At 47.7% G+C, this 14,539-nt stretch overlaps 1 protein-coding gene across 2 annotated transcripts in view; it reads right to left on the bottom strand.

Annotated features, from left to right (window-relative positions):
* Positions 1–6,666: 6,666 nt before the first annotated feature.
* TRMT61A (tRNA methyltransferase 61A) overlaps positions 6,667–14,539 on the bottom strand; it is a 44,654-nt gene continuing 36,781 nt past the window's right edge. The window contains exons 5-7 of one of the 2 annotated variants that reach the window (XR_011698154.1): positions 8,506–8,695; positions 7,143–7,616; positions 6,668–6,987 (exon numbers count right to left, since the gene is read on the bottom strand). The gene's annotated coding sequence lies outside the window, so the exon portion shown is untranslated. Of the gene's footprint in view, positions 7,617–8,505; positions 8,696–14,539 lie in introns of both variants that reach the window. The other variant, XR_011698153.1, reaches the window with a different exon arrangement.

The following is a 14,539-nucleotide window of genomic DNA, read 5'->3' on the forward strand; positions in this document are numbered from 1 at the left end:
GGAGAACTTTGGGAGAGTGCTGACAGCAGCATTTCGTTGGAAAGAGCTCTTACAGAGAGGCACCCTAATGAGCAGCTGCAGCTTTCCTGGGGTGCCTCTCCCACTGCAGTGCAGGACTGTAATGCCCTAAGCATCGCAGCTGAGGGTTCAAGCTCAAGACGAGCAACATTTTAGACATGTGTATTTTCTCCATCTCTGTTGAGCAGTCAAATCAAGGCCCCCACATGCACATGGTATCTGCAGCTGGGCCCAAGTGGCCCCACCTGTCCCCACCGGCTGTGTCAGTCACACAACATGTCTCTGCACAGGGTAAGCCCCGGTGTCACGGGCTGGGCTGCAGCTGCTACAGCCCCAGTGCCCCCAGATCTCAGGTATCCGTCAGGGATTTTGTTGAGGTAAAGGGATATGTTGACCAAATTCCTTGCCCCTTGTTCCTCCCTTTTGTTTTGTTGGTATTGCCTATTCCTCATGTTTTGAGGAAGCCCGTGCTCCGTGGGAGATCTGCAGGACATCGAGCAGACAGACAGCAGCGAATGGCCTGGAATTTCATGAGCCTGCCATGATTTTGGAGATTTTTCCTACCAGGAGGTTTTGTGAGGAGTGAAATATGTGGGATTGAGGAGCTCACAGCAGGGGGCAGTGCTCTATGGAAAATCCATACACCGTCATGCAGCCATTTTGAGCATGGGAATTGTGACATTCCGGGCCTGATGTGCAGCCTGGAGCTTCTTCACCACCCCTCTTAATCTGTGGTGAGAGAGGACTTGTGCACGACTGTCTCTGCACAGTGTCATCTTTGCTTCTGTGTCAAACACACACTTGATTTGGAGGTTAAAGAAACTTATCAGGACATGTTTCAGTGTTCAAATCCATGCATGTATTTTCCCAGATGTGCCTGGCATGTCCTTGGGGCATTCCTAGAAAGAGAACTCAAAAGGCCAAGGCACCTCCCCAGCACCCTGAGGAGGGAGCCCTCAGCCCCTGGCCTGCCTTTACTGTCATCATTAGGGAATCACACGCTACCCCAAGAGGGGCCACGTTAATTAAAGCTTGAAACTATTGCCAGCCTTTCCACTCGACTCCAGCGTCAGCCCTTTTCCTGTGTTTACTGCAGACACATCCTGCCTGGAGCTCTATCCAAACACAACAGCATCTTGCAAATAAACACTCAGCAGCAAAAGCCCAAGCCTTCCCTCCTCCGTGTTTGTGGATCACCACCGCAGCACCCCGTCCCTGTCCTGGGGGCGATGGCCACAGTGTGGGGAGGGCAGATGCACTGCTTGGGAGGGAACAGGGGCAGGTGGCTCCGTTGAGTGGAGCTGCAGCTCACTTCTGCAATTTAAACCAACTAAAGGCTTTGCTGAAGATCTGCTGTTGCCATTTAGGGTGGAAAGTGGTTGTTTTCTCATCATTTTGGACTGTGTTGCCACTGGGGAGCTCAGCTGGAGGTGGTAAGGAGCTCTCCATCCCCCTCACACTCTATCTCCTCTTGCCTGCCTCCAGCATGCAAAGGTCTCATGGGAATACCATGTGTGAGCCCCTAAGGTGCTTTCTGCAAGTGTCAGGGCAGTGAGGAGTTTTTCCTAGCTAATCTGTATCTATGTACTTGCTCAGGCTTGTAATAGGTGCACCTCCCACCCAGGATGTGGGGACCTCCACTTGCTCTCCCACTGATGACATCTCCATGGAAACCACAGATATGGCGTTCAGGGTAAGAAAGGGTTTGGAAAGGATTGCAGGTCCTTGAAGAATCCTTTCACACCATAGGCTTTGTCTCCTACATCCCCAGAGGTCCTCCAGGTCCCTGAAGCCACCAGAAGAGGCACAGTGGAGCTGCCCAAGCCTTCAAGGGCCTCACAATGTTGGCTGTGTTTTACTTTTTGTTTTTGTGATCTCTGCTCCCTGGCTTATCCTCTGATCCATTTCTCCTCCCCTCTCTGACCTGCCTCTCTGACTTTCCCAAGCACTATGCCAAGATGCTAATTACATTCCTGGTGCTCCTGTGTTTCCATTAATGGCCGAGGACTTGGAGCCATTCCTCCTTCCTTCTCTCCTCCCAGCATACCTGTCCCTGCCCCAGGAGATGGTCCTGTACCAGGCAAAGGGCCAGTGCTGAGGATGGCCAGTGTATGGGATGGAGCAGGACTCCTAAATCCAAACGAGCAGAGAGGAGACAGCCTGCATGTTCCCCAAACAAAAATGTGAAGGGTGGGACATGTCACCCCAAGGTTACACAGGCTCAAGAAGCAATCAGACAAACTCACTGAAGATAAATATGTTCAGGACTACTAAACACACAGACATGACCCCTAAATGAGGACATCCCTGAGCTGTGGGTTGGAGGGAGCCAGATGAGCATTCTGGGGAGGGAGCACATATTTTTGCTCTGTTTCTAGCTTTCCTCTCTGTTGCACCAGCCAAGTGCTCTGCAAAGTCAGAAAATTCATATGAAACCAGTAATTCTCTTCCACAGGAATCTCTCTCAAAACATCCCCTGCCATATTCCCACTTGCTTGCTTCCAGGTTTTCAAAATATGGGAGCTAGTCTTCCACCGCAGGGAGCAGGAAACTGGCTTCACCTTGTGAATGGCATACCAAGGTGGCAATGGCTTATCTGGCAAGAGAACTCATGCAGGTAGCTGCCTCTCAGCACCAGCAATCCTCCTGGTTCATCAGTTGTATCCAAAAAGAAGTTTTTGACCCTCTTCAGTGATGTACTGGAAGCCACATGGGACTTGATGGAAAGCTCCTGCAGCCAATCTCAGACCTCAGCATTGCTGCTCAGCCTGCTGCTGTTCATTCAGGAGCTGCTGCTGCTGCCCGTCTTGACTGTGCACAGCCTCTCCCCTCTGCGGGCTGGGACCCTGCCCCATATTCATATGCACTGTCAGGCCCCAGCCTTGCACTGCTGTGGGGTTCCAGTGCCTCCCCCTGAATATGCACCCTCAGAGGGGCAGGTCTGGGTCCCAAATTGTGTCTAAATAGGGGAGGGGACAGCCCTGGGAGAGCTCTCACTGCATCACACCAGTCCCCCAAGACAAGCTGCACCAGATCTGTTTAAAGTGATAGTCACCCGAAGGCTGTGCAGCATCGCTCCCAGCAAGGCTTGGGAAGCTGTTGTGCAAAGCTGACCTAATTTACAGCTTTCAGTGCTATTCTAGTAGTTTGGGATGTAGTGAAAAGGAACCTGGCATCTATCCTCATTTAATACCCATCTCAGCCTGACTTTGAAATGTCCTACTGAAAATGCAGCCAGGGGAAAACTTTTTTTTTTAAAAGACCAACAGCCAAGGGGGAGTAAAAAGCAGGGAAGAGGGAGTGAGAAAGAAGCAAACAGCAACCAAGGATTTGGGGACTGCAAATGGCTTCAGGAATAATATTATCCCCTGGAAATCAAGTGGCTAGAAACACTTGCCTGACCCAATATGCAAATCTGTCCTGGGAAGGGACAGGGCAGACAGAATTTCTCGTACCCAGCACTGGCCTTTTGCAGGGAGGAGGTAAGACTTGAGGGCTGGGCACAGCCAGAGGTCTCCATGTGTGCCACTTTTGGGAAAGCTATTACAAACGAGGTCAGGTCATTTTGGTGAAAATTGGAGGGATGTTTTGAGGAGGAGGGGGATGCATGCAGTGAATGGGGACCAACACTGGCCCAAGGGAGCTCAGAGCACCTTGTGGTGGGAGCCCCCCTGGCACCCACAGATAAACGTGGGTGTGCATGGGGACTGCAGGGACAAACAAGGACCTCTTGTACCCACCCGAGGGAATGTGGACCTTTCCTGAGGAACAGCAAAGAGACTCCAGCCCCATGGCATAGCTGTCACTGGCGCTGTGCCACTGGCACATGTCTTGCAGCACACAGAAGAGGGATGTTCCTCTCTCCCTTTCCTGCCTGGCTGCAGCAGCTCCAACCAGACCAGTCGGGAACACGCTGCAGCAAACACACCTCTGTTTACCAAGTATTCATGAATAATGGCCCTGACAGTGCACCAAGGGAGGCACCAGATCCTGGTGAATGTAAAGGGCATTTGCTTGCCTTTGTCAGCCCTTGGCACAGCAGGGCCTTTGCTGCTGTGTTCCTGCTGCAGAGGAAAGGCCATTCCTTCTGCTGGTCTGCATGTGCTTACATGGGGCTGCAGCTGGTGCATGTAGACACCCGTTCCCAGGAGCCCGACACAAGGACTGTGCTGAGGACTGTGCTTTTTTACCTGGTGCCTTCTCAGGACATACTCGTGTGTCCTAGACTTGGTTTCCCAAGGTAGAGAGGTCCAAAATCAAAGCGACTTTTGTGAGCAGAGGTTCCAGTGACACATAATGTATCACTAGATGTCTCCTCACCAGTGCACACATGTGTACAGCATTCCCAGGACACAGTGTTTCAGTGTCTGCCTAACTGGTGTCAGTCAGTGACGCACAGGCACTGGCATGCTGGCCTGGCACGGTGGGTAGAAACCACAATAACTGTGTCCTGGAAGAGGTGTTTGCACAAGGCTGGCATTTTTGGTCTGAGTCCTAATACATGTGGTCATATTGTGGTCTGCCAATTCTCTTGTGCTATTTCAGCACCCTGCCAGGGGTTGGTCTGCTCATGATGGCTTATCTCCCTCTGAAAACTATTCCTTCTTTTCTAACAGGAGCCTTCTTCTCATGACTCTGTTTTGACTTCCTCCCCTTTTCCCTCCCTGAATAACCTTGTAACTGTTTTAATATGGAGTTAGCTGCTTACCTTTATAGCACGGAGCTCAGGGATCACAGCAGTGTCTGCTTTTTGTTGTCATGTGACACATCATTACACGTTCTGCACTTTTTATGATTACTTGGGGAGTTGTTCCCATGTATATGTTACAATGGGTCAACCAAGATGACTCTGCAGCAAATAACTCCGAGTATCCCTTAAGCATCAATTCTCCCTTGAAGTATTTGACATTGGAGAGCTAAGAGAGTTCCCAGAACATCTTGTCAGTCTCACTTGAGATGCCAGGACATTGAACTTGAGCACAAGGTGCTGGTGCTTGAATTAAAACTAATTCTGTAGCACACTGGTACCTGCAATGTGCCTGATAAAGCTGAAGCCAGCAGAGACCATCATCTGACTGGCAATTTGTTGGGGTGCAGCTCACTGACCCCTCTCCAGACAGAGTCACAAGTGGCTCATTCCACCTTTGGCTCAAGGAGCAATTGCAAAACTTTTAAAGACTCAGGACCAATGGCTGCACAGTTGTGCTGCCTGGCATACAGCTGCAGTGGAAGGTTTCATGCTCTTGCCAGAGTCTCTGTGCTTTGGTCTGCAAATTTCCACGTGGCAGAAACCAGCCCTCAAGGTACAGAGAGTTGTACCTGCGCTCCTTTCTCAGTGGGTTCTGTAGCATTGTTCTTCATTTGTCTAGGATGGACTTTTTATTTTTAATCACTGGTCACGCAGCTGAGCCTGAAGGCGCTGTTGTGTCAGGTTAAATGGAAAAGGTTCTCCATAATTACAGTGAAATTGCTAATATGAGGGTCAGTTTTAACACAAGCTTCAATTTTAACCACAGGTTTTGAAGCCTGACGGATCCAAAAGGGATCCAAGCCTGTGTGAGTTCAGGTGTGAATTCTGCTCTGTGGTTGGACAAACAAATGCCAGAGCTCAAAATCTCCAGGTGCAATGAAGGTTTGGTTTTCTTGGTACCACAGGTAAGAAGCTGAAAATCTGAATCTGGGCTTTGCAGCACAGGTGTTGCTGACCCTGGGAATGTTTGCTTGGGCGTAGCTGTGTGGAATGGGTCTGCATGAGGTTTGCAGCATTGAATGAGGTTTCCAACACAGGCCAGAAGCAACTGACTTCCTGTATGACCATTCCACATGTCTCCTCTGAGTTTGGGGCAGATTAGAACTCCATCAAAATAATTACCTCAGGATAGACATCTCCAAGCCCCAGTATACTTCTAGTTATGTATGGGATAGCTGTTTTCTTCCACCATCCCCTGCTACTTCCACTTTTCCTCTTGTGCCAGCAGAGCAAGGACATTCAAGGAGTTGGCCAATCTGAAAAATAAACCTACAAGGAAAAGGAGGATAGCTGTCTGGTTCCTCCACAAAGCTGGACAAGCCCCCGTGCTTAACTGCAGGAGAGGGGAGGTGGGACCACCATTTTCAGCTCTGCAATCAGTTTAACTATATTGTGCTGGTGCTTTCCTTTCATTGCTTTACCCCCTCCCAGGGACATTCCTGTCATTTTGTACATGCCACCAAAATACAGAGAGGCAGTTTCCACAAGGCAAAAGACAAGTAGCATCAAAAGACTTCAGAAAACAGAACAGGATTTTTAGAGCATGTGCTGTGATAGGAATCTTCTTCCCCTGCTATCAGGAAGAAGATACTTCAGCAGATGTAGCTATAAATAGCACTTATCAGGCAGTCAGAAGGAAAGAAAGCTATGGGTAATTAGAAGAAATATCTAGGGGAAGATGATTTTTTTTTTTGAAGAGCAAGTAAATCAGCTCCCATGCAGCTGGTGAAGTAAAGAGATGCCTGGCAACATGGTACAGAACAGCCAGGTTGAAGAAGGGTCATTTAGTAAAGGTCAGATAAGAGCAGAGCCTGGGAACTTGTGCATGTATTAGACAAAAAACATCAGAAGTAAAGGAAGATGATTCTGAATTTAATAATGAAGTTGGGATTTCTCTGATTGAGCAACAAGAATATGAACCTCTTTCAGCTAAAGGCTATTTATTTCACAAACAGCATTTTTCTTGTACCTTCATCTTCTAAAGATGGGCAGCAAATAATATAAAAACATATAATATATAAAACATTTCTTTGATTTTTTGATTTTAAAAAAAATAGATCTTGAGAATTACTTGAATGCCAGCAGGCCTCTGCAGTGAGCAAAGAGCCTTGGCATCAGCAGGTTTGTGCTCAAGATGAGGTTGGGAACAGCGCAGGGGACAGGTGCAGTGGTGATGGAGAGTTGTGGTGCTGCATCCTTTCAACAAAATGGTTTGGAGTCTAAGGACCAAAGAGAAAGACCACATGAACAGGCAGAGTGCAGTGAAACTAATCGAGCTGCAATCATGAAAAATCAACTCAGGCCAGGTTATTAATTCAGCATAAACTGCATGACCACTCATTTTTTGGACTGTGTTCAGATTGACTGCACTTACCTTGTTGCTACCCAATCTACTGGTTTTGCCCCTAATGAAAAAGGGAACAGGAAATATTTTACTAGAAAAAAGGAAACATGGAAACTCACAGCTCTCACTCAATCAGCTAAGACTCAGTTTACCACATGCAGGTTTACATTTGGCTGACATGGTGCTCGGGTAAAAGGCACGTGTTGATTGAAACTTTAACAAGGTCGCCCAAGGGTGCTGGATGCAACTGGAAGGAGAGCTAATATTACAAAGAGGCTGTTACCTCTGCTGTCCCTGCTGCCCCGAGCAATTGATTTCTGTATTTTGGCTGTGTCTGTGGTTTGTTGCACTGCACATGCTGCTGTTCAGCAAGGAAAATGGTGATAGAGCTGCATAGATTACTTATCTGCTAATAACCCTCTTGCGATGAAAATTGGGGGAGTGAAACACTGTTGATCATGTGAGAGTGATGGAGCAAATGCAAATATCTCAGCCTGCATCAATCTGTGGGAAAAAAAATACATTCAGTATAGTAGCAAGATTGCTGGTCATTTAGCTCTGTCCTGATTTAACTAAACAGTTTACTCCCATTTTTTTTTTTTTGTTTTAGTGACAATGAGGGATAAGTTGCAGCTGCACCATGTGGAAAAGCATTCCTTAACCATCCTACAATGTGTTTGGCATTAACTCTTGGGAGGCTGGTGCTTAGATTATCTAAGACTCTGGTGCATTTTGAAGTCCCACAGTATAAGCAACATGAGGGAAATAGTTTCCCTGGGATGCAGTGTGAAGTGTCCTTAACACAACTTTCCCCCTCCTCTCTGGCCCTGCCATGCTTAACATAAACAGGGCCAAGACAAAAATAGCAAATAACAATGAAATATTTTTCATATCCTAAAAGGTGGATATTTCAGGAGTGATGCTGGTACATGGCTCTGGTCCTCGCTTGCCCCTTTGGAAAGCCACCTCAACCAAGGGCCCTGCCTGTTTTCTGCTGCCCTTAGAGATAGACTTTCCTTGAGCTGGGGGCTCTGCCTTCCACATTGTGTAACAGCAAGCACGTGGTTCCCACCCGGACAGCAGCCCCCACCCTGAGCCTCAGCCTCAGCTCCCTGTGACTACTCTGATGGGCACTGTGGAAAATGACAGGGATTTCAGGGTTAAAAAAAGTTAGGATCCCTTTTTTTAGTAAGGCAAACAATCTCAGGGCTGCAGTGCCTAGGAGAAGCTCTGCCTCTTTCCATGATGAGTGCTCAGGCAGTGTTCAGGAGTGCCAGGCATTTTTTCCCTTTCTGAACAAGACACTGCTCTGCAGAAAGAAACTTAAAGAGCAGAAGGAAACTCTGCATTTCTTGGTATAAAATTCCATGTTAAAAGTGCTTACTGGTCTTACCACATCTCAGGGGCTGCTATGAACTGGGCTTCTGAAGCTACAATTCTCCTTGTGGGAGGTTGGACCCTTCAGTGGTGTGAAGGCTTCAAGCTGGAGACCTGGGTCCTTCACTCATGCCCTCTGTCAACAGCCAGAGGCAGGTGATGCTAGAGATGTGCTGCTCTCCTTCTTTGGTTCCTGACTCCTGGTCCTGTGGGGAGGAGTCAAATGCTACTATGTTTAGTGACATTTTTATGTGTGTTTCATTTTCATCAGTATTGGTACTTTTAGAGAACCTGCCTAGCTAACAGCCTCTCCTCTCCCCTCCCTTCTGCTCCCCTCTTCCTTTTTTACCCTCCTCTCTCCTTTTTGTCCCATTTCCTTTTTTTTCTCTTTGTGCATGGTTTGCACAGCTGAGATACTGCGGAAAGGCTGATCCAACCTTATCTAAGTACATATCAGTAGCCTTGCCCTGTTCTCCTGTTCCCAGGGAGAACACTGGGATCCAGTGGGATGTGTTTGGTGTCTTGAGCCCACCTGAAAGATGCCTTGTTGAGACCTCATCCAAGGACAGTGCTCACCAAGAGCACCAGTAGAAAATTCCAGCTCACAAGATCCTGCTCTGGATTCTTTAAAACTTTTAACTGCTCTTCCCACTGTTCATCAATGATATCAGGGAAGATTTTCTGGAGTTTCCAGCCTTCCCTATACCCAAACACTTGCCCCTGAAGATGTGGGGCCAGTCAGCACCCATCACTACTGAGAGTAGGGCCTCAGACATGCTGCATCAGCACTTGCATCCTGTGGCCCACCCTAACCTCCCTTCTGAACAGAAGTGGATTTCTGGAAGGCAAAAGAGGAAAATTTACCAAGGGAAATCAGAAATACCAGGAAAGCCTCAGGGGCTTTTAATGAGGAGTTCAGTTCTAATTTACTATAAAATTCATGTATTGCAGTAGAACTGCAAAGACACTGAAATTTTTCCTGGGTCTGTATGTCTGCTGCTTCCTCTAGGCACAACCAAGTGAGAGGAGTTAATGAGGTCCAGACTGATCCAAGTTGGAGGGAATACACAGTCTGCTTCTCAGAAGGATTAAGAATTAAAGAGCCACTGTCAGGTCCCATAAGTGTAAGCACGAGGTACAAAACCCAGCAGCCCTGAGCTGCTGATGTCGAAAATGATCATTGAATTCTTCACAGTGGTACGCAAAGGAAATCAATCCAACAGCGTCTGCAGAGCAAGACCTGGCTCTGTGTCAGAAGGAGGGGCTGTGCCAGGCAGGTTCTTGCAACAGGTTGAAAGGGCAGTGAGGTGGATTGGCACCTATTTACCCAACTTCAGCAACTTCAGCCTGAAAATCCTGGTGCCATACTCTTCTCTGAACGTGCAGCTTTGTTGTATTGATCTGGTCCAAAGTGCATCTTGGAACAACTCATCCCAAGGGCCCAGGCAGTAGCATGTTCACCAGTAGGTAGCAGAGGAGCAGAAGTGGTTTTGGAGAAGTCCCTGCTGTGGTCCGTGGAGGTCCTAAGTCACCCTGTTCTGAACCTGGATATCTGAGTCACAGTCCCACTTCCTTGCTGGGCCAGGAGAGTTTGAATCAGATCACAACAGTGTGAATCAGGACTGGAATGCGTCCTTTTCCTGAGTGTCAGGAGGCTCTGAATCAGGTTGTGAACTACTCCTTCCCTCCCAGACATGGAGAACCTGAATCAGGGTCTGAGCTGATGCTCCTGCTCCAGAGCAGAGGGCATTAACAGAGCATGATGGCGAGGATCCCTGGATGGCAGAACAAGAAGGGAAAGACCCTAATTGTATGGTTTGATTAAAACCTGCCTGGGTGCTCTCATTCTCTGCCAGTTTGCTGTAATGACACAGGCCCTCTGAAGTGGAGACAAGAGGGAGGAATACAAAGAGGAACAGTAATGATGATTGTGTTGGAGAAAGGGCACTAAATAGGACACTTTCAATCTCCTCACAGGAATGTCCTGATCCCAGACAGTAGTCTTCCCATCTAGTAGTCTTCGGCCCATGACAGAGGCTCTTGCCTTACTGCCTCTATGTTTAATGTGCAGATTGTTATTTAGGTTTCAAGGATTTGTGCCTAATGCGGGAGTTCCTCTGTGCTAAGCAGAGGATGGTCACCTACCAGGGGAGCTGGGGAAAGCACCAAATTCAGATGGGCAATGGTGCAGGAAAGGAGGTACCATCACTGTTTTGTAGAAGGGAGATTGATATTATCCAAAGTCACCCAAGGGCACAGTGTTACCAGCAGAGCCTCGGGTTCAACTTTTCATACTGCTTTTGAAGCTTTGTTTTGCTGACACAGGCGTTCTCTCTTTCTGTCAGGGAATAAGGGATGCTTTCTTCAGCTTTACACATTTTTGCACACATTCACTTTCATGCTTCAATTCATTGACTTGTTAGTGATGGGAGTAATTAGAGTGGTCTGCATGTGCTCTTCTGCACTCCTTATCTTCTTTATTATTGTCCTTGTCACTAATAGTACTCTCTGGCTGGGGATGATTCATGTAACACTTTCTGTCATCTGAGAATGGAGTTTACAAGATGTTTTTACTTCCAGCCAGCACCACGGTAGCATCTTTCAAACTGTGATTGTACCTAAGAGCTGTTGCAGTTGAGTGTTTCTGTAGCATGAACCATCCAGGGAGATGGTTTGTTGCGAGAGAAGATGGAAGCAGAAGAAAATTTGTTAAAAATGTGGGCCAGGTCCATCTGTATGTGCAACTCTGATTTCAGAGAGTGTATGGGACAGGACAAGGTGGACAGCCAGTCCCTGGTGACAGCTGATCACTACGAGACATGAATGGATCAGCTGGGATTGTCTGAATTTTTTCTCTCTATCTTGGCAGCTGCAAATGCAACAGCTGGGTGCCTGCTCCCAGCTTCCAGTGTCAAGGCAAAAGATTTTGTACCACAACTGGAGAAGGAGCGTAGAAAATGGTGCTTCTTAGGCTGTACTAGAAGATATGTTACAGTAACAGACAAGACTGGCTAATATCTGGCAGGAATGAAAGGCTATTTTGAGCAATCTGTGTAACCTCTTGTTTCCTTTACTCTTTTCCTACAACATTCCCTCCTTCCATTTCATGCAGCTGTTGTATCATATATCTACTTCAGATGTGCTTTAGCACCACTGGGAATCACTTTGCTGACTTGGAAAGGACTGTCTCTGTGGTTTGTAGGAGAATTGTCATGCTGCATTTGGACCAACAGCAATGATCAGAGCACAAGTACCGAATTAAAAATTAAATATTAATAACTAAATTGCATGTGCACCTAGATGGGGTTTCCCAGCTCTCAGCACTGAGGACGGAAACAAGACTGTACACCCAGGGACAAAGTGGCTGTGCCACTGCTTTCCCATGCCGCCTGTGGCAGGTCCCCAAGTTCCAGCCCCAAGGAATCAGTCTGGCACCTCACCAGCCTCAGAAGGGGCAGCTCATGTCCCTGTTGCTAATGCCAGGTTTATGCCTTATGACATGAATCACAGTGGCATTAAATGGCATGGAAACATCTGCTCAGGAGCTGAGGCCAGACAGGAGTGTGGTGACACACACGCTGACTGGTGGGAGCTTTGGAGATGGGGGAGAGTGCCCAGGGACAGAGTCACCTACATGAGCTCCATCACTGGCAGAACAGAGTAAAACTATTTTCTACCATTTCTTCTCCCTCCAACCTTTTTCCAATCAGTTACTGGTTGTGCCAGCAGTGGAATTAACAGCCTTTATTTAGACGTTAAAGAGGCACTTGGTACCTTTGTTTAATCGCCATGTTACAACAGGAGGTAACTTTCCAGTCTGGACAATGCCTTTGAATTTAACTGCAGTAGGCAACACCTGAGTTGGGCTTTTGCTTTTGTTTTGCTGTAGTCTTGTGGTATTGTCCAAGTGTAAAGTGCTGGCAAAAGGAATAATCTCTCTAGTTTCCAAAGGGATGTCTGGTGGGACGGTAGTAACATTGGTTTGCATCCAAAGAATCCTGGTAGAGGAGGCTGGGAGATCAGAAGGGAGACATTGCTTGCATCTGAGCAGTGTTTACAGCTCTAACAAGAACTATGGGTCTGGAAGTTTTGGGGTGCAGGGATAGTGCTGCTTGAGACCAGAAAGGAATCCCTGGATCTTGCTGATGCAGCAGGCAACAGGTGGGAGGGGTGGGGCACCTGGCACAGACTGTCATGATAGACAGGAGATCAGCTCCTCTCTGCTTCTGAAGGGGAAGCAGTTCCATCAGCACATGTCCATGGGGCTGCCAGCTGTGGCTCTGCTCAGCCTGAGTTTGGTTCACTTTGATGTCTTAGTTTGCAGAGAAACAAAGCTAGTTAGTGTCTTATCCTTGTCCCTGCTTAGACACCTGTGCCTCTTGCCCACTGCAGCACCAAAAAAAATGCTCCTTGCCCAGTTTCTCTGCCAGATTTGCTTTGGGTGGGAAGACCCTGTTGCCCTGTGCTGCAGCTTCTGGGGGTCTGGTAGTGAGATGCACCAGCAGGACTGGGGGTCAGCTCATCGCTGGGCAGGACAGTCACAAAGCTCAGTCCTTAGCAGGGACACTGATGTGCATCTGCCATGCCACAGGCCCTCCCTGGAGCATGGCCTGCTCCTGGGATGCTGCAGGGCTGTGACATGGCAGCCAGTGCCAGACTCTCATAGGTGCTGGGGACAGGGACAGGCTGCAGGCACCCAAATCTGGGAGGGATGCCCTGGGGTGCGTGAGCCCAGCTGGGAGAGCAGACTCAGCCTGGCCACGGGGGCAAGCGCTGCTCCTCTGTGTGGCTTTGCCCTCTCTCCTTCCACAAGCCCTTTGCCTTGGGAGGGAGAGCACGACTGCTAATGGCAAGCTGACAAGCGAATCAGTGCATATGTGCAATCAGCAGTGCTGGGGGAAGGAAACAGGATTCATCCTCCCCCCGTTGTTTCAGACAATGCTTCCACTTGCAGCCTGAGCTCCGGTTAAGGACATTTATCGATTGCTTCTCTGGTTTACTACTGGCTGCCCAGGGAGCAAATAACAACATTTCATATGAGCAGGCTGAAATATAGCAAGGCAGGAGCTGACAGGCAGTGATTAAGCAGTTCTCTGATCTGGAGGAGGGTGAGAAACAAATGACAGTATATATAGATGGATGACGGCTAATATAGCAGGGGAGAAAATTAACTCATTCCAGGAAGGTGGAAGATCTTTCAGCTACTCTTATTCCTGTTTGATGATTAAGCTGCTAAACTAAAGGTTGCCAGAGGGAGAAATTATCCCAGATAAATTTTGAAAAGGTGGCTGCCAGAGCACTGTGTATCCCTGTTCCCACAGCACCCACAGAAATAAGGGGCTGATTCAAAGGTTGCTGAAGTCAATGGGAGGGTTTCCAATGATGTCCACGGGTCTGATCCCCAAATTCTAGGAATGGTTTCATTGAGAGAAACACTTAATACATGGCAGCCTTGAAAAGTGGCTCCCAAGTTACTGTTCTGAGAAGAAGGGAAGCATTGCTGATGACCTTCTGGGTGCCACAATGGCACACTGGATCATAAACATGCAATTTGTATTATACATATTTATATTATTTAGCTAATCTCACTAGTTTAAGGGATTAAAGCCACATCTTCCCCTCACTCCAATTCTGAACTGGCAGATATAGGCTACACTGGAGGGTCCACTCAGTGGTGCTCTGTAAAGCATTTTGTTAATTGGGTCATTTGTGCCTAGTGGTTCTTTCTTTATAGTTAGTACAAGCAACTTTTTAGATAGAGGGAGCCCAGCTGCTGTTCTGCATGGTACCACGTGCTACTGCTGTGTCACCTCAGTCTCAGATTCCTTAATCACATATGCCTGGTGGTGCAAGTGCATTATCTGCTGATAAGAAGTATTTGCCAAAGGCAGATCGATTTTTAAAAAATTATATATATATCCTGATATAAGAGGAAATAGGCTCCTGGAAAATATTGGCAGAGAACTGGAGAGATACCACAGTTCCTATGACATCTCCTATCAGCCTTTAATCTCTCTCTATCACCGATATTACCATTTGCAATGGGGTTG

Source organism: Pithys albifrons, chromosome 6, assembly GCF_047495875.1.
Source record: "Pithys albifrons albifrons isolate INPA30051 chromosome 6, PitAlb_v1, whole genome shotgun sequence".
Classification (NCBI taxonomy): domain Eukaryota; kingdom Metazoa; phylum Chordata; class Aves; order Passeriformes; family Thamnophilidae; genus Pithys; species Pithys albifrons.